A 25,337-nucleotide genomic window follows, 5' to 3' on the forward strand; every position below is an offset into this window, starting at 1 on the left:
GTGACCAGTCAACCACGCGACCAGCCAATCACGTGGCGCCACGCCCAGCACGTGACCCGTTGCCATGGCAGCGCCCGGGCTGAGGTCCGGGGCCTGCGAGGGGGCCCTGGGTAATGGGAACGTGAAATAAATATAAAAAATGGAAATAGAAGCGTACGTGTAAATGGAAGTGTTGTAAATGCAAGTATAAGTGAAAATGTAAGTGTAAATGGAAGTGTAAATGCAAATATAAGTGTAAATGCTAATGTAAGTGCAAGTGCAAATGTAAATGTAAATGTAAATGTAAGCGTAAATGAAGTTTGAGTGCCAGGCTACAACCAGCCCTCAGTAAGCATCCAGGTGTTATAAGTGCATGTTCTATTATTGGCTTTTTGTAAATATTTAAATGAATGCTATATGTATAATGTTGGAAAATTAATATCGTTTCTTTTAGCTCTGCTATTAATAAAACTTAGAAATAGTAGTGTGGTAAATATATTTTCTTTTGGACTATAACATTGTGATGTAAAAATGTTTTGTTCATGTAATTAACTCAAAGAATGGTAAAAAGATAATCAGGAAATTCTTCACATTTTTGGATTATCCTATCTGGATGAAGACAGGGAAAGGATTTATTGATCTCTGTTATCAGAGAGTGCACCGACAAGAGGGAGCACAAGGAAAAAAAAATATTAAAAAGTAAAAATGTTGATTTAGAGGTTGGAGGGGGGTGATTTTGAATAATGCATGAAGGTCCCATTCCTGATGAACAGCTCCTCTCCAGCTCCCCTGTAGCTCCTTCAAACACTCCAAGGTTTCTCTTCTCTTCCTCCTCTCGTAATTTTTCTTGAGCTGTTTGCTCCAAAAGCTTCTTGCCACATTATACAAACCCTTGAAAAAGCGACTTTTTTTACTGTGAAAAGCTCCAGTCTTCCATCAAATTTCATCTTCTTGCATCAAAAATGACCTGAATCCTGTGTGCACGTCCATTGCTTTCTGATTAAAAAATACTATTTTTGAATAAAGTGTGCCCTTAACGAGGAAAAACCACTTGTGATTTAAGCCAAAGGATTGATTTACCTTTTCAAGCTGTAGAAAGCAAAGGGCTGAGTTTTACCACATTTCACTTTCCAGTTACTCTGTCATGAACTCGATAAGGAACCAGAGAAGAAAATCAAAACAACTTTTCAAAACGTGCAGGTATCATGTCGTGAATCAGCTCCAAAGCCTTGCACATAAAACGCTTCGTTTCACTTGATCCGTGTATTTTCAGTGACCTGCCAAAAGACAATGGTGTTACTAAAGGAATCGGATTTAAACTGAAACTAAAATCTGAAATCTGAGCATCTCCGTTTCCTACAGCTGCCGTGAAAAACACGGCTCAGGTTACACGGCTTCGCTGGAAAAGCGGTTGTGCAACAAATGGGAGAGATTCAGTGACAAACTGAAGGGTTTCCGTGACAAAATCCAGTGGTTTTGTAAAAAAGTTGAGAATTTCAGTGACAAAATCCAGTGTTTTTGTAAAAAACTCAAGGGTTTCAAGTGACAAAATCAAGGGTGTGATAAATGTGATTCGTGCTAATTAAGTTGTAACTATATTAACAAAATTGTATTTAGATCAATAGAAGACAATTGTTACAGAGTGAGAAGGGGGAGATGGGTGAGACAGGATAAAAGACATCTTACAGAGGTTGGGAGTCAAAGAAGGAGGTTAGAAGAAAATCAGATAAGAATAGTCGAAGGACGAAGGTCTGATAAGCGGCATCTAGAAATACAGCTTCAACCTTGAAGCTGTCAAAAATGGAATGATCACAAGCATGAGACTTAATTAAAATCATGTTATGGAAAACATCTGCTCAGTCACACAGGGCGCCTGCGCTACCTGCAGGTCACACCTCGGTCACTGAAGGTGATGATGGGCCTTCACCGGAAATAAGACCCTTAAAAGGATAAGAGACCCCCAACCCATTAGTAGAGCATGCGCCGTGCAGTATAGTTACGTAAATTTTAGGAATAGAAACTAGGAGGAGCTTTCTAGAAACTTCTGTAGCCTACAGTATATAAGTGGGGTTGTTAGCCTGGATGCTTTGATACGTGAGGAATGGCGAGCCACTCCCCGTATCCCCGGTCGGAGGGGGGGCCCCTCCCCGGTCGGTTTTGCTTATGCTTTATACGAACCTCAATTATACTAAATTATTTACTGCCAAATTTTGTATATTCTTAAATATATGCACTTTGATTGTTTCATCTCCAATACTTTAATTGTCATCTCCAATACTTTGATTGTATTCATTTTGTTACTATTAAAAACTTACTATTAAATTTAATCTTGTTGCTTGATAAATTGGGAAAAATAGAACATCATTCATAACAATTTGGTGCCGAAACCCGGGAACTCCAGTCCAAGTGAAGAGCGGCTAGTTTTGGGAAGGAGCTCCCCACCAATTGTTAAGGTGGTCCCAAGGCTAGACCAGGCTCTCTTGGAAAAGGAGTTCCAAATTAAAATAAAGCATAAGCAAAAGAAGCTAGCTACAAGGAGGTGCGCCAGAAGAAGAAGGCTCCCGTGAGAACGCCGGCAGAAGGGGAAAGGTGCCCGTAAAACGTCTTGTGCACAAGAACCCTGTGCGAAAATGGGCTGTGTGAGTACCATGGGGTTGGGTAAAGGGGGCGGCTGTGTGCTTGTGTGTGAGTGAGGAATGTCTGAAAGGGGAGAGCGAGTGAATACCCCGGGAGGGACTGGGAGGGAAAGTCCCAGCCTGAGAACTCACGAGAAAAGTCTTTGAGAAGGGAGCTGATGCTCGGAAGAAGTGATTTAAGAAGGGAGTAAATGAACCAGGTTCAACTATCTGTTGGGAGGATAATAGATGGAAGTTTCAGTACGTGATTAAGAAAGGATTGTGGAGAATGGCCAGAAAGTGAGGTTGGGGAGAGAATAAAAGGAAAAGAAGGAATTAGGTAGGAAACAAGTGTTTGGAAAAGAAGTGAGATTGGTATATTAAGCGAAGGAGTTGAACTGCAGAACGAATGAGAGAGAGCAAGGGAAATGTTGCCGCCAGAGATGGGTCAGAGGAAAAGTAAAATCTCTGACCCAGGGGTTGTGAATTATGAGAATAGTTCACGAGAACCCGGTGTGCCTGGGAACCGAGAGGGGGTTTCCCAGAAGGGGGAGCGAGATTCCTCAGGACAGCCCCCTGAGGATAGTGTTACAATACTAAAGTATAAGGGAATCCCAAAGAGAAAAAGTAAGCAGAAAATTATACAGTACTGTATGTTTGAGTGGAGAAAAGAAAAGATTTGTGCAAATAATTTGTACTGGCCAGAGTTTAAATCATTTGAAGATTAGATTTGTCAGGTTTTAAATCTATATATGAGTTCAAAACAACGTTTTAATTAAGAAAAAAAGTGAATATGCTGCTTTGTGGCTTCCAAAAAGTGTGTGGGGGGTAAATTTATAGTTCAAAGGCAAGAAAAAGAAGGTTATTCGTTATACCCTTTGCAAACTAACGGACGGGCAGCAAGAAGGGACTGGCTAAAGCCATGGGAATCGTTAAATCACCTCCCACCCCCATACAGACAGCCTGTCCAGCCTGTTCAGCCCTTGGTCCCCGATGCACCCCTTATTCAAGACGAGCCAGTAGCACACAGAACTAGAGGCAGAAGGGAACAAGAGGAAGAAAGTGACAAAGAGGGTGAGGAAGCAGGAAGGGAAGATAGATTATACCCTCTTAGAGAGGTTCCAATGGCAAATCTGGCCCCAGGACAGGGACCTATTGGTTACATGAGTGTTCCCCTGAATACTAGGAACTTTAAGAAATTTAAGAAAGAGATGGGCAGGATGCCAGAAGATCATATTGAGGTAGCAAAGAAACTAGATCAGTTATTAGGACTGAATATTTACACCTGAGTGGAATTGCAGTCTATTTTAGAAATCTTGTTTACAGTGGAAGAGAGAAATGATTAGATAGTCAGGAATACAGGCTTAGAATAGAGATCATTAGAAGCCAAACCAAAGAGATCAGAAATGGCCTATGGCAGATCCAAATTGTAATAATCAGGAGGTAGAACATAGGCAAAATATGAGAGATTTCAGGTAAATGATTATCCAAGGTATTCAGGAAGCAATGCCCAGAGGACAAAATATAGGGAAATCTCTGAGTGAGCACCAAGAGAAAGATGAATGCCTGGCAGAATGGTTAAAGAGACTAAAAAAAAAATTTGGATTTGCAGTTATACTCAAGCATAGACCCCGATACACCAGCAGGGCAGGTCCTTTTGAAAACACAATTTGTAGCTAAGTCTTAGGGGGGGAACATCAGGAAAAAGTTAGAAAAATTGAAAAATTAGCAGGATAGGAGCTTCAGGAGTTGTTAAAAAAAGCACAATAAGCGTATGTTCGTAGAGATGAGGAAAAGAAAATTAAAGCCAGGATTCTAATGACAGCAATCCAAGAAATACAAGCAGCCACAAACACAAAGAATTTATCAGGAAAGAATAAAAATAAGAAAGAAAAATCAGGTCCTGCTTCTGAGGACACAAGACCTATGTGCTTTTCTTGTCACAAAAAAGAACATTTACAAAATTTTTTTTCCTGTTTCTAGGGGTACAGGACACATTTGTTTCTATTGTCATTAAAAAAAAAAAAAAAAATATTAATTCAAGAAAACTAAGGAGGGGTCAGGGGCTCATTTATTTAATATGAACCAAAATACCAGAAGACCCCTTGATAAAGCTGAAAGTAGATTCTCAAAATGAAGAAATCATATTTTTAGTAGACACAAGGACTTTGTTTTAGTTTAAGGTAAGTTTAGAAAGAAACTTTTGAATAGAATTTTTCTGAGAAACAAATTTAAGCAATCTTTTTTTAATTAGTTAAAGAAAAAAAAAATATTTCCTCAGAGAGAAGTGGAAAAAATAACTATTTATTTAACAGGCAAAACACTTTTCAGTATAAAAATGAACAATATTAAACAACAAAACTTCTTATTGTTTCAAAAAGATGACAGATTCAAAAGAAGGTTTTTTTGTAAGTTGCAGCTTAACTTACTTAGTCTGGTATCAGTTCCTTCAGTACTGGGAAATGCCTTGGCCCAGGCCAGGCTAGGTGGGCTACGGTGTGAGCTTCCAGTGCTTTCTTGGGTTTTCAGTCCAGAGCAAAATTAAATAATTCAAGAAAAAAAAAAAGAAGAAAAACACACTCCAGGGAATTTTTTACTTTAATTGGTTAAGAAAAAAAAAAAAAAAAAAAACCTAACCAAAAAGCAAAAGAGAGTTCTCTCCCGCTGTCCACTGCAGACAACTAGGTCTGTGAGCAGGAATGCGGGGGAGTCAGTGTAGTTTCTGATAACTAATTCTGCACTTTTTCTCTCCTCTTTCACTCCTGGAATCAGTCTTAAAGCTGCAGAATTCAATATTCAACACCAACTGAACAGACTATTTAAAGATACAAGCATCATAAAATAAAAAGAAACAATTTGGCTGATAATAAAGCAGGGGGGAGCCCTAGGAAAAAACGGCAGTGTGAGTGTGGCTTTTCAGGAAGCAAAAGCACAGGGTGGGGCAACATGCTTTTCCTTGGCAGAAGTGAAAGCTGTGAAAAAGCTGGGGGTAACCCTGAAAAAAGGATGAATTTTTCTGCCCAATAGTAAAAGAGCGGTGCCAGGACTTTTGGCCCAGCAGATCCCAGACAGCTCACATGGGGGGATTCACTGGGGCACGAGAGCACTTTGTGACCATTTTGTAAAATTTTATTAAAAAACAAATTACTCAAAAAAAAAATGTAATAAATCAAATGAAACTAAGGAGAGTACTGGGTGCCAAAAACTACAGTCCATATAGAGTTAGCATAGAACCACTGTACTTTGGGACCAAGGGAGAATGTGATTTTTGTATGTGCAGTGAAAAAAATATTATTTTACTGCTGTTTGAAATACCAGTTTAAAGTTGTTTTAAAAGGTGCATTATCAAAGTCTGGACATCCTGAATTAACTGCCTGCTGCAACCTCATTGAACCTGAAGGCAGAACAGCGCTGATGAGAAAGAATCAGACACCTAGTTGATCAATGAAAACAGCCCAGGAGGATTGAAAAATTTCTCCAAAAGCCTCCAACAGTCAACATTAACTGATTTATTTGAAGAACTACCACTCAAGAGAAAGAGACTGGTAACACCTATTATTGAGGAGGCCCAAAAACAATTAGAACATTGGCAATGTCGTACTCATGGCTTAGAATGCCGCCCATGGATTTGTATTCTTTGCACTTGCTGTTTTTAATTCATGGTGGAGAGTAACTAGGGCAAAAGAAAAAGAGAGACAATTGCTTTGTTTCAGTTGTTCAGGGCGTATGCATGATCAGCTAACAACAGAAAGATTTTTTAGTGACTTCTATGGGAAACCATTAAGACATGAAAACGGGACCTTTTATGCCGCAATACAACTAATAGAGAATCAGGACCAACTACTCCTTGCCATATTAACTTTTGTGCAGGCTAAAGAACAAGCAATCCAAAATATTATAAATCAGAGTATCATAACTGGCAATTGCTGTGGAGAAAAAGTCTATGTGCCACGTAGTAAATACGTCTCACCAGCAAATTGGCATCGCGAGTATATCTATTGGTGGAAAAGAAGCTTTAGAAAACCAAAAAGAAGAATTATTTAATTGAAATAGTGTAATTTTGTTGTGGTTGGCATATCTCCGGAGCTTTACTAAATTGGGGAAAAAAAAAAAAATTATTAGCTAATCAATCTAGGGAAAGAGATAAGGCAGTGCTGCAGAACTATAAATATTTTGTGCCATCTTTGGAACAGAAAAAGTTAAAATAGATCGTGCGAACCTTATGAGGCCAAGGGTACCAAAGAAAAAGAAATCCCAGGATGAAAACTTTGCTACCGAGAAGATGGACATCTCGGCCCTTGGCTGCAACCCAAGGGGCCTTGAGACAGGTAGAAAGTTAAAATTCCTGAGGATTCTTTTCATGGTGCTTACAATAATACCCCTAGCAGCTGGCCAGAACCGTAAGACTGCATGGAATGGAAAAGAACAAGCCATGCAGGAACAAATTACAAGACGACAAACCACTCAAGAAGCAGAAATAAAGACACGAACCCTTCCTGATCCCTGTGACAAATGCAATCAATCCATGTGGGTCAAGAATAAGATGGAATCAGTATTTGTGGCACACCCATATATTAGTGCAGCTTGTTATGATCATAACAGCTTCTTAGAAATTTGTGTAAAAAGTTCAAAATTGTATTGGGTAAGAAAAAATTTGGGATTCAGGGGACGAGCTCCTTACCCTAATGATAATCAACTCGGTCCTAGATACGAACATTTTTTGTGTTTTGAAAAGGATGAAAAAGGAAAAGGGTCAAAGAAAAAACTAATTGGAAAACAAAAAGAAACAATGAAGGATAGGGAAATAATCAAAAAGAAAGAGTTAGAAGAACTGGATGAGCTGTATAAACAATTAAAACAGCACTATAGCGACTGGGATTTGCCAACTTCAAACAAAAATTTGTTTGTAGATCTGATGCAAGAAATTGCCACCGAATTAGGGTTATCTAAATGTTTTGTTTGTGGAGGACTTAGGATGGCTGAAAGATGGCCATGGAGAGGTGAGGGTTTGGCTCCAGAACAATTTTTAAAATGGAATCATACACAAATTTCTAAGACCCTAAAATGGCCTGAAGGCTGGGTCCTGAGTCATCAAGTCATTGGAACAGTTTGTATAACTCGGGAAGGGAGAAAATACACTGAAGTGGTAGGATATACTCCTTGCCTATCTACTTTAGTAGTAAATTCAGACAATAACACAAAGACCTGGCGACCCAAGAGTCCTACTGGATATTGGGGAATAGCAAAAGAAATGAATTGCGAGTGGAATAATCAAACTAATTTGTGCTGGCATAACAGTTCTGGAGCTAACCCCTACCAATCCATAAAAGACTTGAAATCTTATTGGGAACAACCAGAAAATACAAAAGAAAGATGGAAAGCCCCTGATGGAATATATTGGATTTGTGGGCAACGAGCATAGTGAACTACCCCGAAAATGGGAGGGAACTTGTACCTTAGGGATTATACGACCCTCCTTCTTTGTCATACCAAGGTCTAAGGGCAATGTACTAGGAACACCAATTTATGAAACCTTAGAAAGAAAAAAAAAAAAGATAATTAAATCTCGACTTTCCGATGGCGGAAGGAAACCAAAAATGGAAAGATGAAGAATGGCCTGCAGAAAGAATTATAGCATACTATGAACCTGCTACTTGGGCTCAGGATGGGTCTTAGGGATATAGAACTCCAATTTACCTATTAAACCGGTTGATAAGGCTCCAGGCCGTAGTGGAAGTCGTCTCAAACCACACAGCGGACGCCTTAAAGTTGTTGGCCAAACAGCATTCACAAATGCGAGCATTTGTATATCAAAACAGAATTGCCCTAGACTATCTGTTGGCAGAAGAAAGAGAAGTTTGTGGGAGGTTTAATGAATCTGAGTGTTGTGTGGAAATGGATGACCACGGGGAAGCCATCACCAAACTTGCTGGCGAAAAAGTGGCACATGTACCAGTTCAAAAATGGAATTCTATCCTGAAAGCTGACTGATGGAATAATCTTTTTGAGGGTGTGTGGTGGAAAAAATTAGGATTCATGCTATTGTGTTCTGTTTTAGGTCTATTGTTTCTGCCTTGCATGATACCATGTCTAATCAGACTAATACACTCAGTAATTCAAGGAATGCAACTTACAGCCATACCTATAGATCCAGAATTAACAACAAAAGGAAAAATAAATTCCTTGATGGTACTGAAAGCACAATCCACTTGCACTCGAAGGAGAAAAATCGAGAAAATAGTGACTGAATGCAAAGAGAATACCCTGGCATGAGAAATGTTAACCAAATTTGAAAAAAAGTGTGAAAAGCTGAATGCCACATGAAAAATGTTAGAAAAATTAGAAGCTAGTATAAAGAAACATAGACGATACCAAGTAGCAACTTTTTAGAGCACGAATCAATATAATCAAAAAGAGAAATGGGGGAATTGTGATAAATGTGATTCGTGCTAATTAAGTTGTAACTATATTAACAAAATTGTATTTAGATCAATAGAAGACAATTGTTACAGAGTGAGAAGGGGGAGATGGGTGAGACAGGATAAAAGACATCTTACAGAGGTTGGGAGTCAAAGAAGGAGGTTAGAAGAAAATCAGATAAGAATAGTCGAAGGACGAAGGTCTGATAAGCGGCATCTAGAAATACAGCTTCAACCTTGAAGCTGTCAAAAATGGAATGATCACAAGCATGAGACTTAATTAAAATCATGTTATGGAAAACATCTGCTCAGTCACACAGGGCGCCTGCGCTACCTGCAGGTCACACCTCGGTCACTGAAGGTGATGATGGGCCTTCACCGGAAATAAGACCCTTAAAAGGATAAGAGACCCCCAACCCATTAGTAGAGCATGCGCCGTGCAGTATAGTTACGTAAATTTTAGGAATAGAAACTAGGAGGAGCTTTCTAGAAACTTCTGTAGCCTACAGTATATAAGTGGGGTTGTTAGCCTGGATGCTTTGATACGTGAGGAATGGCGAGCCACTCCCCGTATCCCCGGTCGGAGGGGGGCCCCTCCCCGGTCGGTTTTGCTTATGCTTTATACGAACCTCAATTATACTAAATTATTTACTGCCAAATTTTGTATATTCTTAAATATATGCACTTTGATTGTTTCATCTCCAATACTTTAATTGTCATCTCCAATACTTTGATTGTATTCATTTTGTTACTATTAAAAACTTACTATTAAATTTAATCTTGTTGCTTGATAAATTGGGAAAAATAGAACATCATTCATAACAAAGGGGTTTTGTAAAAAGCTCGAGGGTTTCTGTGACAAAGTTGAGGATTCCAGTGACAGAGATTTCAGTGACAAACTCAAAGATTTCAGTGACAAACTCGAGGAGTTTTGTAAAAAACTAAACGATTCCTGTGACAAACCCCAGGGTTTTTTTTAAAAAAACTAAACTATTCCAGTGACAAACTCAAGGATTTCAGTGCCAGACTCCAGGGTTTTTTAAAAAAAACTAAATTATTCCAGTGAAAAACTCAAGGATTTCAGTGCCAGACCCCAGGGTTTTTTTAAAAAACTAAATTATTCCAGTGACAAACTCAGGGATTCCAGTGCCAACCTCCAAGGTTTCATTGCCACTTGAGGGAGCTCAAAGATAATTGACCTTGCAGATCCACCTCGAGTTTCCTAATTCCAGGGAGACAATTTCTATCCACAGATAAACCAGAAAATTTTAGAAAGCAAAGCTAAATCGAGCGTGGGGTTGTGTTTATCTTATTCTGTGTAACACCAGAGTCTTTATCAGAGAATAAGAAATGACAGCCACGTATCCAGAATATTTAACAGGAGGAAAAGGCAGTTTTCCATTGGCTAATTCCCAATATTTACCTTTTTCCTCAGTCACTTCCACCTTGACTGTGATGTTCCTGTGAGTCCAGCCCGGGCTGATTCCCACATGCATTTCAGGGGAGTTTTTATATCCCAAATAAATTCAGTGCATTGCTCTTAAACTCAGCCTTTAGAATGTTTATTACAGATGCACTTGCTGCCTCCCCATGAATCAGAGCATTTGAAGTGATCCCAAATATTTAACAGCAAATGCAGGAGTGTGCAGCTTTTTACAGGGGCCATGAAATCCTTGTGGCTGTGGCCTCCCCTCCCTGCAGTGGCCTGGTCAAGCAGGGAGCACTCAGGACAGGAAATTCTCCCAGGAAACAGGGAGGAGGTTCAGGGATCAGCTCCTCACAGTTCTTGCTGGCTTTGGGAAGATGCTTCAACACTGCAACAAAGCAAGAGCTGTATTCCATGTGATTCAATTATTCACATGATCTCAATGTATTTCACATTATTAAATTACTCACATGATCTCAGTGTATTTCACATGATTAAACTGACCCCATCATCCTTACCCCATTATCCATTTTCTGAAGGAGAAATCTCGTGGCTGAAGGATCTGTCATAGAGTTTTGAATCCCTCCATGTGCTGAGGAGTGGGTGATTACAAACCTCTGTGCCTCACTCAGATGTCACTGGGTGTTTGTTCACCATCCCAAGACAAGTCTGATTTCTTCAAAATGCTGAGAAGAAGAGGCTGAGGGAGCTTTTGTGCCCCATAAATGTGTTAGAGGGCAGAGACCCTGGCCTGAGGAAGCTGCTGTGGCTGGGAGGGATCCTGTGCCAAAGCAAAACAGCTCCAGCCCCTGCTGAGTCACACAAACACGAGCAGGGTGGGTTTATGGCTCCTTGTCCTGCACTCTTCAATATTGTTCTTTTTTTGATTTTCCAGGCCACGTTGGAGCAGCCTGGTCCAGTGGAAGGTGTGGTGTGAGATGAATTTAAGGTTCCTTCCCACCCAAAGCAGTCTGGGATTCTGGGAATTCACAGCTTTGAGCTGTGGGGATTATAATTGAATTTCTAGGTAACACTTGAACTTGGCTCCATGCACAACTTTCCCTTTGTGCCTGTTTTCCTCGGGATACACAAATTCCTGGTGGATCTTACCAGTGCTAAGTTTTAAAAATCCCCAGGTTGTTTGGTGGAAATACTGAACAACAGCAGCAGCAAAGCATTTGCAGGTTCATGTTTGAAAAGATGCACTCTCAAAACATTTCAACTCCTTAAAACTCTGCTGTTTCTTCCAGCGGGATGCACATGAAGGATTTCACAGCTGAGGAAACTTTGATCCTGAATCAAATGCTGCAGGTTGGAGTCACCCAGTGAAGGAATTGAAGGAAGTTCCCACCCTGGACAAGGGCTGTGTGTCCCTCCTGTGGCCGAGGGCCAAGGAGAGCTCCTTGTCCCCAGGGCTCCTCATTCCCTGCAGATGGGAGTGCTGGACACACACAAAGGGCTGGGAGAGGGAACTGCTGCCCTCTGATTCCCTGGCAGGGCTGCAGTGTCCCCTTGGCATCCCCGTGAACAGAAATGTTGGGGATTTGGGAGTTCCCAAATCCAGGGCTGCTCCCAGCCTGGCAGACCCTGCAGGATCTGCTCCTGCTGGTCCCTCTCAGCTGCCAAAGTTCTCCTGTCAGGCTCCTGCCCTGAGATTTTCTGCACATCCAGCAACTCCTCCTCAGGCATTTCCTCTGCCCTGGAGTGGCTGAACTTTGCTGGAGACTTTCCAAGACCTGGCTAAGGTGGGGTGGATTTTTTTTCCCTTGTCTCTGTTGCAGCCTGGAGAACTTTCCAAGCAAACAATGATTCAGTGGTCCCGTTGTTCCCTGAGCTTGAATTCCTTTGCTGATACACCTGATCCCTCATTTTCAAATTAATTCCTCCCCTCTGTGGAATTCCTTCTCACCAGCTCTGCCTTGGATCTGAGGAAATTCAACCTTGGATCTGAGGAAATTCAATTAAATTCGATCCCTGCAGTTGACAAAGTTATGTTTAATATTCTTATTGGGTTGAGATAATTTAAAATAAAGCCAAAAATGAAACATCACAATTATTGCAGTAATCCTGAGTCATCTCCACATATCCAGCTTGATCTCAGAGTAGGAGGCTTTGCTGCATAACCCAAAAAAGTGATACCATTGTAAAAAAAATTACAAAGAGCTCTAATTTCAAGGAAAAGAGAAAAGGGTGGGAAAGGGGGAGCAAAATCATTTCCTTACAGGCAAAGAATTGGAAACAAGCTGGAGAGGGGAGGAAAAAATAATTTCACAAACTGATAATTCAAATTAGAGGACAAGAAATTCTGTCTAAGTATTTGTTCGATTAAGGGGCTGGAGAGGGAAATGAAATGCAATTTTCTGTTTTATTTCCCTCAAAGAGTGAATGAGAAATTATTCTGCACAGCAAAAAAAAAAAAAAAAAATCACTTGTGATCTAATTCTGAAAATACATTGTTTCCTTTAGAAGGAAATCTTTCTCAAGACTTGATTTCACAGTTTCAGATTACAATTCTTTGCAATTTTATATCCCTGACCTCCCCACCTGGTGGTTTCCAAGTGCAAACAATTTCCTCAATATTATTAATGACCTGAGAGAAGGAAATGGGTGGGTTCACGTTGTTCCCCATAAATGACAAGTGAATAAACACAAGTCCTACAGGTGAGTAACTGAAACATTCCCCTCACCTTTCCTGGCACCAGAGCCAGCTCATCCTCACTCAGGAAATGTCAAAGGAATTATTCCTAGCCCAGGGTTTCAAGGAAAGGTCATTCCAGCTTCCTTGGCTTGGAAAAATTTGTCATTTTATCAGACTCACCTTCTTCCCACAAAAGGAAAAATGGTGCTGTGCTTTCACCACGTGAGTCAGAGCTGGGCCTGGGCTCCACATGTTCCCTGAAAAGGAGGAAAATGTCAGAATTCTGTAAAAATAACCTGGCTGCAGCAGAAGGAAATGAGTAAAGCAAGTTCTCAGGTGGTTTTAGTGGGAATTGTGCTGTGCTTGGAGAACCTTTCCCTCACAACTTGGTTTATTTCTGTATTTATCTCTTCCATGTGGGCAAATCCTGAATTCCATCCACCCCTTACCACCAGGAATGGATCCCAGAGTTCTGGATTTTACCTCTCCCTGCTTCCACTGGGAACAACATTCCTGATGATATTAATATTGAAATGTCTCTAACTGCACCAATAGAAACCAATTTCTCCTTGGATGGGGAAGGAAATGCCAGCACACTGACCTGGCCATGGACATCTCCTGTGGTTACACTCAGAGGAGCTGAAACTCTTCTGAACCACAAGTTCTTTGTCCTTTTAGAATCATCCCAGAATCCCTAAAGTTGGAAAAGACCTCCAGGAGCATCAGTCCAGCTGTTAAGCCAGCACTAAACCACATCTTCAGGATTTTTAAACACTTCCAGGGATGGGGTTTCCACCACATGGAAACCAGGAGATGAAGTCAGATTAGAAGAGAAAATAAATGAGGTTTTCTTGTTTTCTCTTATCTGGAAGGCAAATACAATTTTGTTGGTGTTTTTGTTTTTTTTTTTTTTTTTTTCCCCTGGAAATTTGAGATCCACAACCACAAAGCACTCATAGAAAACACAGCTCCAAATTCAAATATTTGACATCTGACAACAAGTGCCAAGGGCATGGCTCTGGAAAGTGATAGGGACTGGAAAATGGGGACAGAAAACTGAGCTCAGGAAAGGGAACAGATAAAAATCCTGCTTTGGAGAGCCATGCCAAGGCAGAACATCCCATCCTGCAGCTGGAGTGTTTGCTTCCTTGTTTGAGCCTGCTGGCAGACCATGAACTCACACTTCTTATGTTCCACTCCAACAATAAGAGCTTTGGGGCAGGCCTTGGCTCCAGCATCTCCAGCTGAATTCCCTGGATCCAATTCACGAGGAGCCTGCTGGGAGCACTCCCCATTCCTTGGGGAATGCAGCCCCAGCTCTGTCCAAGCCCTGTGTGCTTTGCTTGGCTTCTCTGGCTTTACATCCCCACCAAAAGAGGAGAAACAGCTGAGGAGGGCTTTTATAACTCCTCCAAACCTGATTGTTTCAGGCAATCAGGGCCAGCAGATGCACTGGAGATAAGGGTGGCACAGAGCCCTGCTCTGGGGGGGCTGGGGTGGCACCACCACCACAACTCAGGTCACAGCTCTCATAGTCAGGGGCAAATCTGCATCCTCAGGAGCCCAAACCCTTCTTTTCCAAAGTCACACCACAAATTGGTCATAATTCATCAGCTTTGTGTATTTTTTTTTTTGCCTAGAATTCACATGTTGAAGTTTTCCTTTTAAGGCCGCCTGTTCCTTCCCTGCTGAGCATTCCTGCCTCCAGCCCGAGCTGTCCCAACATCATTTCAGCTTCTACTCCACACATTCCCAGCCCATTCTCCTGCACTTTCTGCTCACCCAGCAAAAATGGAGCTTTTTATAAGCTTCTTACACTGACACCTGAAAGAGCAGTGCTGCTGTCAGCACATTCCCAGCCTTTCTTCCCTGGGAATATTTCCCAGAGTCAGCCTCACACCCTGCCTGCCCCAAAGGAAAAGTGATTTCCCTACAAAGCTGAAGGGCTGGGATTTTCAGGGTGTTCCACCTCTGAAAATGCCTGATAGTGGCTGTGGATGTTGTCCAGAAACCTTCCCCTAACCCTGAGTGCTTCCAGGAAATGGGAACAAAAACTCACATCCCACAGGACTGGATGAATCACTGCTCCCCACACAGAAATAAGGAAAAATAAACGGGTTCCAAACAGCACAACTGGCTCCCTGGGGGTTTATCCTACAGCCACAGCATCCCAGTCCCTGTGCCTGGCTCAATCCCAGTTTGGGGCTGGCAGAAAAGCACCAGCAAAGAGCTTTGCTGAGGCAGCAGCCTGGGCTGGCTCTGTAAGGAAACCTTTGTGCTGTTGCAATGTTTTCCTCGTTGCTTTGTGCACTCTGCAAACAGATTTGGCAAGCGGGCATTGTCACCCTGGGATCCTCCTGCAGGATTTATTCAGGGTGTTTAATACCTGCCACAGCCATGCTGCATTTCTCTGAGCTGGCACTAAATGCTGGCCCTGAAGGGACAATTTATTGTTGGTTCTGTTGTGTCAGGGTAAACCACAAAGCCAATGATGGTTATAAAAGTGTCACTCCCCAAATGTCCCACTGGCAGGGCTTGGGGATGCTCCTGCTTGTTGTTCCCATCACCTCTCAGCAAAGACAGGGATAAAATGTGTGAAATTCTGTTCTGATCACCAGCTGGGAAGGTGCTTTAGCCCCCCCAGACACTGCTGGCTCCATAACCAGCTTCTCTCCGGGTTGGAATCATGGAATGGTTTGGGATGGAAGGACCTTAAAGCTCATCCAGTGTCACCCCTGCCATGGCAGGGACAGCTCCCACTGTCCCAGGCTGCTCCAGGGAATTCCATCCCAGCCAGGAATTCCTTCCCAATGTCCCATCTAAATCTCTCCTGCTCAGTGTAAACCATTCCCCCTTGTCCTGGCACTCCAGATCATTGTCCAAGGTCCCTCTCCAGCTCTTTCAGGCTCCCTTTAGGTTTTGGAAGGCCTCAATCAAATCTCCCCAGATCTTTCTCTTCTCCAGGCTGGACACCCCCAACCCTCAGCCAATAGTCTGAGAAAGTTTCCTGCAGCCAACTGCAGAAAAAAGCAAAAATATCCAACAACTTCTTCAATTCTGCATTTTTAGTTAATTAAACAGATTGATCAGGGAAACCCACATTGCTTTTTCAGCAGGACTCACCTGAACCAGACTCTCCTAAACTCCTGCCCCTTCCTTGATTTGGAAAGGAAACACAGCAAAAAGAAAAGAAGGAAGAATTAATTTGGTTTGATTTTTGGAATTGATCTTCTACCTCCTCACATTTCTTTTAACACAAAACCTATTTCTGTCACCTTCTCCAGCTCACTGAAACCTCCTGTGATGGCAGTGATGGCACCTCCTGAGGCAGGCTGCTCTGGCTTTGTGTCACAATTGTTTTCTGTTCCATTCCTGATGAGCAATTCCATCATTCCTGCCAAAGATCTGGGTGAGATCAGCACAGGTGCTGTGACTCTTCTTGCCCTGGCAATGCCAGGCCTTTCCTCTCCCAACAATGTGAAATATTAATACCACTCCTCTCCCTTTTAAGAGTCTTGTTAAAAAAATGGCAATTTATACCTAAATCAAATCTTCTCTGCTGCCTCTCAAACCCTGCAACCACTATAAAAAGGGGAAGTTGATCATTAGATTTAAGAAGGCTGGGAAAAATAATTAATTAAAAATAAATCTCTGACCTCTTGAGCTGTTCAAACCAATGTAACTCCTCCAGCAGCACCTTCAGAATTCAGGAAAGAGGATCCTGGGCCTTGGATGAGGTGTCCAGGTGCCCTTCCAATGCTGCCACTGCAATACAGGAGATTTTTATATTGTTAACAATTCCCTCAGAACAGGCTCCCACTGGAATACAGGAGATTTTTGTATTAACAATTCCCTCAGAACAGGCTCCCACTGGAATACAGGAGATTTTTGTATTAACAATTCCCTCAGGAACAGGCTCCCACTGGAATACAGGAGATTTTTATATTAATAATTCCCTCAGGAACAGGCCCATGGATGGAGGCTGGAGCACAGCCAGAGGATTTACCCAGGGAAGGAAAAGCTCTGTGGTGATGGGAGCATTTCCCATCATTGTGATTTAAATACCCTCAGCACTCACTCTCCTGCCATTGTTCTCCTCTGGGATCAAGGGCAGGCAGGATTAGGGAAGAAAAGGAAACCAAAATGTCAATACAGGTTGGAGTTTTCTGCAGGGAAACTGCAATGGCTTACACTGAAAAAAAAGGGAAAGTTCTCCCTTTTTCCTTTATGGAAGAATTTCCCTTTCTGTATTTGTTTGGACAATTAAATACTCAATTAAAAATTCTTGCAGAGGGAAAGGTGGATGATACCAGGGATTCCAGGATTCAGCCACAAAATCACTTCAATCATGTGTTACACCTATCTCACTATATATACACATTTATTTATAATTTATATACATGTGGCACTGTGTTGTGACCACATCACCAATCTAAAAAGATCTATACTTAACAAAAAATGATAGCACCAGGCTTGAAACTGGCAGCAAATTATTTGCTCTGGGATAATTTCATTCATTTCATCCATACAAATAGTTCAGCACATTCTATAACACCAATACCTGGAAGAATAAAATTCCACAAGTCTGAAGGCATTTTTTTCTTTGGAAAAAAAAAAAATTAACAAACTCATCCTGGACATGGTTTTATATTCTAAGCCAAACTCAAATTTTGTAACCCAAATCCCTCCCTGGGAGGGTGGGGATGGATGGGATGGAATTCCCAGAGCAGCTGTGGCTGTCCCTGGACCCCTGGAAGTGTCCCAGGCCAGGCTGGAGCAGCCTGGGACAGTGGAAAGTGTCCCTGCCCATGGAATGAGAGATTTAAGATCCATTCCAACCCATCCAGTCTGGAATTCCATGATTCTGTGAACATCTGAAGGTACCAAAGGCTCATTTTCCAAGCCAGAACCACCATTTAACCATTAAATAGACATTTAGACATGAAACCTTCCCCATTTTCATTTGCTGTGTCTCCTAAAAACCCCTCAAAAAACCTGGACATTGGTGTCCATGCCAGCACCTCTGACCCATTTTTTTCCAGGAGCCCAGGGAATGCTGGTGCCTCTCTCTGGGATGGGGTTGTTGATGTGCTGGGGGAGCTGTGCCAGATCCCACAACTCCCTGTCCTTTCCCAGGGATGAAAGTGGAGGAGTTTTCCCACCTTGTGGTCCCTCCAGGTGGAATCCAAGCTGTGGGGGTGGCCGTGCCCCTCTGCTGCTCTCCACAGGTTCCTCCTCGAGTTCCACATGGCTGCAGGTCCTTTGGGCTGGATGTAAAGGCACGCTGAGCTCACAGCGCTGTCCCTGGCACAGGATAAACACCACACCGAACTTGGGAAAAGTTGGTGTTTCACCAGATTTTGTTTTTTTTTTTTAAATCCGAACGTTCGGGTTGGGCTGCCCTGTCCTGCACGGAGAAATGAACACAGTGCTGATACAGTTCGGGAGGAAACGAGGCCACGCTTGTCCAAACACCGTGACTAAGCCAGGGAAAAAAAGATCATTTTCTCACAAGTTCTGGGAACATACAGCGATGCAGAAAAGAACAAAGGGGGAGTTCTTGCTGATCACAACCAAGAAAATGAGATTATTGTGAGATAATTCACTGACCAATGAGAGATGACAGAAACCAAGCCATTTATCAGTGTAGAAAAGAGATTTTTATGTACATGAATTACCTAAAGAACTGGACATAGCTGCTCTGATGTTTTAATTCCATCTAATACTCACATTAAAATGCAATCCTCATTGATCCAGAAGGTGCCTACACGAACCAAATATGAACTTTGAAATACACAATGTGGATTTTGATTTGTTCTTAGAAATAACTGTAGGAGTTCCTGAATAACAACCTGCCTTTCCTGCTGTCAGGGTGCTCAATCTGCTTCAATCACCTGGTTACTGGAAACCCTGCAGAGGAGTAAAATTAAAAACCTGCAAATTGTCATCACACATTTTACAGGCTGAGCTGAAAATTGGGTAATAGAATCCCAGAATCATTAAGGCTGGAAAAAAATCTCCAACATCATCGAGTCCAGTGAATAATTCCATGAGTAATTTATGTATCTACTGACATAAATACAGGCTATAAGTGGGTAACTCTGAGCAAAACTTTAAAAAAATCCAAGTACAAAATTCATGTGAAAAATAAAATGCCACATTTAAGTTAATTAATCTCCCTGCAACACAAATTCCTCATAGAACAGAATTAACAATAAATTCTACCTGTTTTCCACTCTAAATAAAATCCCCAGCTACTCCAGGAGGGTCTCAACGAAGAATATTTTTATGTTTTGCCTAAGAGATGTTAAAAATGATGAAATAAATGATGTTGGGATCACCTTTGAGGCGTGCCCAGAGCAGAGCTGTCCCCATGGGATTTGATGGAAGGAACCTCAGAGCTCAGCATCCCCAGCTCCTGGAAAAGGGCACAGGGAGGGGACAGAGAGGGGGATCCAGGGAGCAGGACATGGAAAATTGCTTCCCCTCTGAGGGGCCACTGGCACCTTGCAGAGAGGGGTGGCTGTGAGACAATGCTGAGGAATTTTGGTGAGAAACCCTCTCCTGTCCTCACCTTTTTCCAAGGTGGGGAGCCATCACCCCCTTGCTGTGCAAATATTTGATGTTGTGCCTTCTCCAAACATTGTGCAACCAAACACCTCCCAAGTTATTGTGCTGTTTCAAGCCTCATTTCCCAGGAACATGCACTGAATCTTTCCAGAATCAGTGTCAAGAAGTCACCATTACAAGGGGATTTTTATTGCTATCAGGTAAGTAAATGTTAGCCTCAAACAAATTAAAGTTTTGTGGGGGTGAGGGGTTGTGCCTTCACATCCATGATTTGCCTCAGAGGTTTCATTTCACATTCCCATCTTTTAGGGATCTGCCCAAACATCTCTGGAGAGGCACAACTGCTGCAAGAGCTGTCCAACACCCAAACATCCCAGCTGAGCTCTCCTGTGACAGCCATCAAGCATTCCAAAAAGCAAATATTGCCCTCAGCAGCTCAGCTCCAAAGGGCTGCTTTAATCACTGTTTGTTTTTCAACAGGCCCGAGCATGATCCCACATGCATTTGGTAGAGTTTCTCAAGGCAGCACGGTGATTTCAGGTAATTCACAGGGATTATTTACTGCCCTTGTTTATTCCTGGCTCTGGGTGTTGGGATCTCACCGGGTATGGAAGGGATTTGTTTGTGTGGAATGGTTTCTCTGTTCCACAGCAGCTCCAGAACGAAAAGGAAATGATCCAAAAGAAGTTTGCCAAACGTTCAGTGTCTCTGTCCAACGTCAGAATCACGGTGATCATCTGCAGTGATTGACTCCCTGTTTATAATCCATGTCCTTTCACTTTCCTGCGATTAGATCATAGCAGATTTATTCCAATTTCCTTGCAAAACAACATTTGGGGAAGTGCAATAAAAGAGGATCCTGTGAATGCTCACATGCTTGGGAGTTTCTGTGTTTCTCTGTTTCACTGGGTTCACAAGGGGTTTTTTTTTTCTGCCTGGGAATGCCTGACACTGCAAAAGAATTGATTTGATACAGTAAAAACACCAAATGCAATGACATGGGGCATTAAAGGTGACTTTGCAGGCTGGAGGAGCCTCCAAGCAGCAGGAGCAGAAGTGCTGCAGGAAAATTCACTGGAGAAGTGGGAACTGCAGCTAGGAGAGCTCTGACACTTCCTGGTGCCATTTCAATGGTAAAGGAGCTTGGCACAGATTTTAAACCCAACATAAAAATACACAAAATAATGGAAACAGCATCAATGAGCTTGGTTTTGGCCAGAAGGCCAAGTCAGAGCTTCCTGGCTGACTTAAATGTTGTCCCTTAAAAGTCAAGTGCTGGGGTGACCTCATTAAGACCTTTGAGAACAGGAGCTACGAGAAAAATGGAGAGAAACAATTTGTAAGGTCCTGGAGTGACAGAACTGCTGCTGACACAAAATACAAATATTTCCTTAAAAACAAAAATCCTATCCATCATTTAAAAGTAATCAGAAGCTTTCAAACTCAAATTTTCCTGGAAAAAATGAGCCAATCTAAATCAATACCCATATTTTATTCCTATAGGTAAGGTCAGCCCAGCAATGCATTACAAGGTGACCCATTCTTGATTTATCCAGCAAAATATTTGGAGATTAATTAAAAATAAATTCTTGGGATTAATTATTGAGAATAAATCCCAGATCAGTTAAAATCAAGTAAAAGAACTTGTTCTTAATTAGAGCAAGATTGTGAAGTTAAAACTGGGAAAGTTGCACAACCAAATGAAGTGAATTTTGTCCAAATTCACTGTATTAAATTACAGTCAGCTGGGAATGACTGTGAGCCAGTGAGCTCTGGTGCATACAGGGGATATAGAAATTGCCTCCAAATATGAAACAAATTAGGAATAATTGGCCTCTAAACAAGCACTTGATGTATGAAAAAAGAAGAAAATGCAAACCTCAGAATGCTTTTTAGAGCCACTGCCTGAACCAGGGCTCGTTTCCAGTTCCAAAGGCTCCAAGTCAGCTGTGACACAAGTGTGGTGCAAAGCACACGAGGAGCTTCCCAGAATGGCCTGGTCCCTAAAGGGGAACAGAGGAGGGGAGAGGAGAGAGGCTCTGGCATGGACCTGACACCAGCTCTGTGCTCTTGGGGCTGGAGGAAATTATGTGGGATGAGAGGGAAAAATACTGGAAAGGATCAAACCTCCCTGCACCCCATTCTAACTAACCAGAATATACAGAATCATGGGATTATGGGATGCTTTGGGTTGGAAAGGACCTTAAAGTCCATCCAGCCCCACTCCTGCCATGGACAGGGACAGCTCCCACTGTCCCAGGCTGCTCCAAACCCCAATGTCCAACCTGGCCTGGGGCACTGCCAGGGCTCCAGGGGCAGCCACAGCTGCTCTGGGAATTCCATCCCAGCCAGGAATTCCTTCCCAGTAACCCATCCATGCATCCATCCATCCATCCATCCATCCATCCATCCAGCCCTGCCCTCTGGCAGTGGGATCCATTCCCTTTGTCCTGTCCCTCCATCCCTTGTCAATAGTCCCCCCCTCCATCCTTCTTGTAGCCCCTTCAGATGAGATCATCCCAAAGCTTCTCCAGGCTGAGCAATCCCCATTTTCCAGCCTTTCCTCCCAGCAGAGCTGCTCCATCCTGGTGCCTCCTCTGGACTCACTGCAGCAGTGGCTGCATCCCTTCAGGTCAGGCAGTTCAGCTCTGGCACACTGCAGAGCTTCATTCCACCCTCACCAAACAGCAACCTCGGCTCTTGGAGGATGCACTTGCAGCTTTTCAAGTCCAAAACTCTCACAGCTTAAAATAAACACTTTACCTAAAGGCTGTGGAAGCACAAAACCTTGTGCTTGTGCACATTTGCAAACATCCCCCAACCTTGACCTGGACCTGTTCAGCATCTGAGCTTTTGTTTTTTTTTTATCCAGATCAAATTGTTTTGTAAATTCAGATCAACGGCAAATTCCAGCAGCGCGATCTCTGCAGAGGCGTAGGGAACTGCCCTGGGATTGTCCCTGCTCTGTCGCAGGGGTTCAGTGCCCTTGTCACGCTGACTCTCGGTTACTCACAGCCTCCCCTCGGGAGGAAGGACACAGGGACAGCAGGAAAAGGAGGAGAACGCGAGGGAAAAGGAAGTGCATCCAAAGCCAGGGATGGGGGCAGCGCCTCAGGGCTCGCCTTTTTGTCACAGAGCCGCATTTAGAGGCTTTCACCTCTTTTTTTAAGAAACTCCCCCAGAATCCAAGGCACGGAAGGTGTGAGTGTGGTGGGTTTCACTCCTTCCCCGAGCAGCGTGAGCAGGAGGAGCCGCTCCCTCCCAGCGACCCCACCCGACATCCTGCACCAAAGTTCGCTCACTGTGAGCCCGTCCCTGCTCCACCTCGCCCGCCTTTCCACGGATCTGCGCTTCCTGCGCTCCCACGGGACCCTCGGCGCTCATCCCACAGCCAGGGTGCGGCTGGAAGGGCAGGGAGGGACAGCAGGACACACATAACACTGCCCAAAAACCCGGGACAGCAGGGCACAGATAACACTGCCCAAAAACCCGGGACAGCAGGGCACAGATAACACTGCCCAAAAACCCGGGACAGCTGGCACTGCCCAAAAACCCGGGACAGCAGGACACAGATAACACTGCCCAAAAACCCGGGACAGCAGGACACAGATAACACTGCCCAAAAACCCGGGACAGCAGGACACAGATAACACTGCCCAAAAACCCGGGCACAGCTGGCACTGCCCAAACCCCCCCAGTACGAGCCCAGGGCAATCAGCCTGCGGAATTCAGTTTGAAAGGGACACCAGCGCTGCCACCACAGGGAGGATAAATGTTGGTTTCTTCCAGAAAAATATTGGAGACAAACGTGGCACGTATCCCATTGAGGGAAAAAAATGATTCTCCAGCTGACCTTGACACCAAGCAGGGACACCTTCCACTAGTCCAGGTTGCTGCAAGCCCCCTCCAGCCTGGCCTGTGTGAAATGTGAATGTAGAAATACAAACTTAACTGTTAATTACAGAATCTGTTTCAGGAGGGAAAAAAAAAAGAAAATCAACAAATTCCAGAAAATTAGCTGGGTGGTATAAAAAACTGTAATAAAGAATGATATTATACCTTTACTGTAATAATTCTTTCCCTCACTTAGGAATGCCTCAGAAATACTCAATTTCCAGTTCTGTGAAAAAGCATTCCAGTAATAAAAAGAGACTTAAAGCTCCACAGGAGACAGTTTGAGTCCTTAACCATAGTTTTGATTTAGTTTTGATTTACTTCTCCGAGGTCCCAGCCCAGAAACCTGCCCCAATACCCATGCAGAGCACAAAAACAGATTCCCAGCTGCACATACAAACCCCTGTCTGCTCAGATGGTAATAGAGCAGGTCATTAAAAATCAGCTTTTTTAACACAGGAAGTGCTGCAACCTTTTACATTTTACCACATTCAGTCTCTCCAAAAGAGATTCTTCCAGGAGGAGCAAGGCAACAAGCCCACTTGTATCCCAGAAATCATTTTAAGGGAATCTGGCTGCTTTCTCTCTTGATTTTCTTCATGTTACCAAGACATGACTGTACTGCTTCCAAAGTCTTCACTAAGTGAGATTTATTGCAGAGATGAATGCTTCTTCTGCATTATATTTGGAATATTTCAGCTGTGTCCCAGGCAGAGTGTGTCATGCTCTGAGCGAGGCTCTGGGCTTTGGGAGGTGTTGAGTTGTGGTAATGCTGAGAAGGAGCTAACTGCGTTTTTCCAACCATTACCTGTGTTTGCTCTGATCTGTGTCAGGATTACACGTCTGCCTCGAGCTGCAGGCTCCCTTCACACAAATCCTGTCACCCTCCATGTCCCTGGCTCCCCTCAGAACTCCTGGTCCTGCTCAAGTTCCAGCATCATTCAAATCCCCCTGGCTCCCAGCCCTCCTCGAGTACCCCCAGTCCCCTTCATTTCCTCTCAGAATTCCTGGTCCCCCTTGAGTCCTCCTGGCACCCCTCAAATCCCTCTGAGCCCCCCAGAACCCCTGGTCCCCCCAAACTCCTCTGCTCCCTTCAATTCCCCCTGGTTCCCCTTAAAACCCCTGCTCCCTCTGCAGCCCCCCTGGCTGCTCTCTGAGTCCTCAGCATCCCTCAAATCCTCCTGGTTCCCATCGAGTGCCCCAGGCCCCCTTCAATTCCTGACACCCCTCAAATCCCCCTGGATCCGACATCCCTGAAATCCTCGTGGATCCCCTCAAATCCCTCTGGATCCCCTCAAGTCCTGACACCCCTCAAATCCCCCTGAATCTCCTCAGTTCCTGACACCCCTCAAATCCTCCTGGATCCCCTCAAATCCCCCTGGATCTCCTCAGTTCCTGACACACCTCAAATCCCCCTGGATCCCCTCAAATCCCCCTGAATCTCCTCAGTTCCTGACACCCCTCAAATCCTCCTGGATCCCCTCAAATCCTGACACCCCTCAAATCCCCCTGGATCCTCTCAGTTCCTGACACCCCTCAAATCCCCCTGGATCCCCTCAAATCCTCCTGGATCCTCTCAGTTCCTGACACCCCTCAAATCCTCCTGGATCCCCTCAAATCCTGACACCCCTCAAATCCCCCTGGATCATCTCAGTTCCTGACACCCCTCAAATCCTCCTGGCTCCTCTCAGTACCTGGATCCCTCTCAAGTCTCCCCAGCATCTTCAAGCCCCCGGTTCCCCTCAGCCCCCCCGGCCCATGGCGGCTGTGTGGTGGGAGGGCTGAGGGAAGGGAGT

The 25,337-nt window shown here is 43.5% G+C and overlaps 2 long non-coding RNA genes across 13 annotated transcripts; one reads left to right on the forward strand and one right to left on the reverse strand.

The window, feature by feature from the left end:
• The first annotated feature begins 43 nt into the window (after window positions 1–43).
• On the forward strand, window positions 44–13,670 carry LOC148222721 (uncharacterized). 2 transcript variants are annotated; one of them, XR_015805820.1, is made up of 3 exons: window positions 44–198; window positions 11,690–12,184; window positions 13,533–13,670. It is a non-coding gene; the product is annotated as an uncharacterized LOC148222721 (long non-coding RNA). The 2 variants fall into 2 exon arrangements; XR_015805819.1 differs by lacking the exon at window positions 13,533–13,670 and having other exon boundaries at window positions 11,690–12,489.
• LOC106859144 (uncharacterized) lies at window positions 128–25,278 on the reverse strand. Of its 11 annotated transcripts, XR_015805817.1 has the most exons (7): window positions 21,527–25,278; window positions 18,240–20,958; window positions 16,353–16,842; window positions 16,201–16,233; window positions 13,258–13,334; window positions 10,437–10,827; window positions 128–1,256 (listed from the first exon to the last, which is right to left on the reverse strand). It is a non-coding gene; the product is annotated as an uncharacterized LOC106859144 (long non-coding RNA). The 11 variants fall into 11 exon arrangements; XR_015805810.1 differs by lacking the exon at window positions 10,437–10,827 and having other exon boundaries at window positions 16,201–16,842; window positions 21,527–21,650; window positions 23,501–25,278; XR_015805815.1 differs by lacking the exon at window positions 10,437–10,827 and having other exon boundaries at window positions 16,201–16,842; window positions 18,240–20,430; window positions 20,521–20,958.
• Window positions 25,279–25,337: the final 59 nt, after the last annotated feature.

The sequence above is a fragment of the Sturnus vulgaris genome, chromosome 10 (genome assembly GCF_052056855.1).
Source record: "Sturnus vulgaris isolate bStuVul1 chromosome 10, bStuVul1.hap1, whole genome shotgun sequence".
Classification (NCBI taxonomy): Eukaryota; Metazoa; Chordata; class Aves; order Passeriformes; family Sturnidae; genus Sturnus; species Sturnus vulgaris.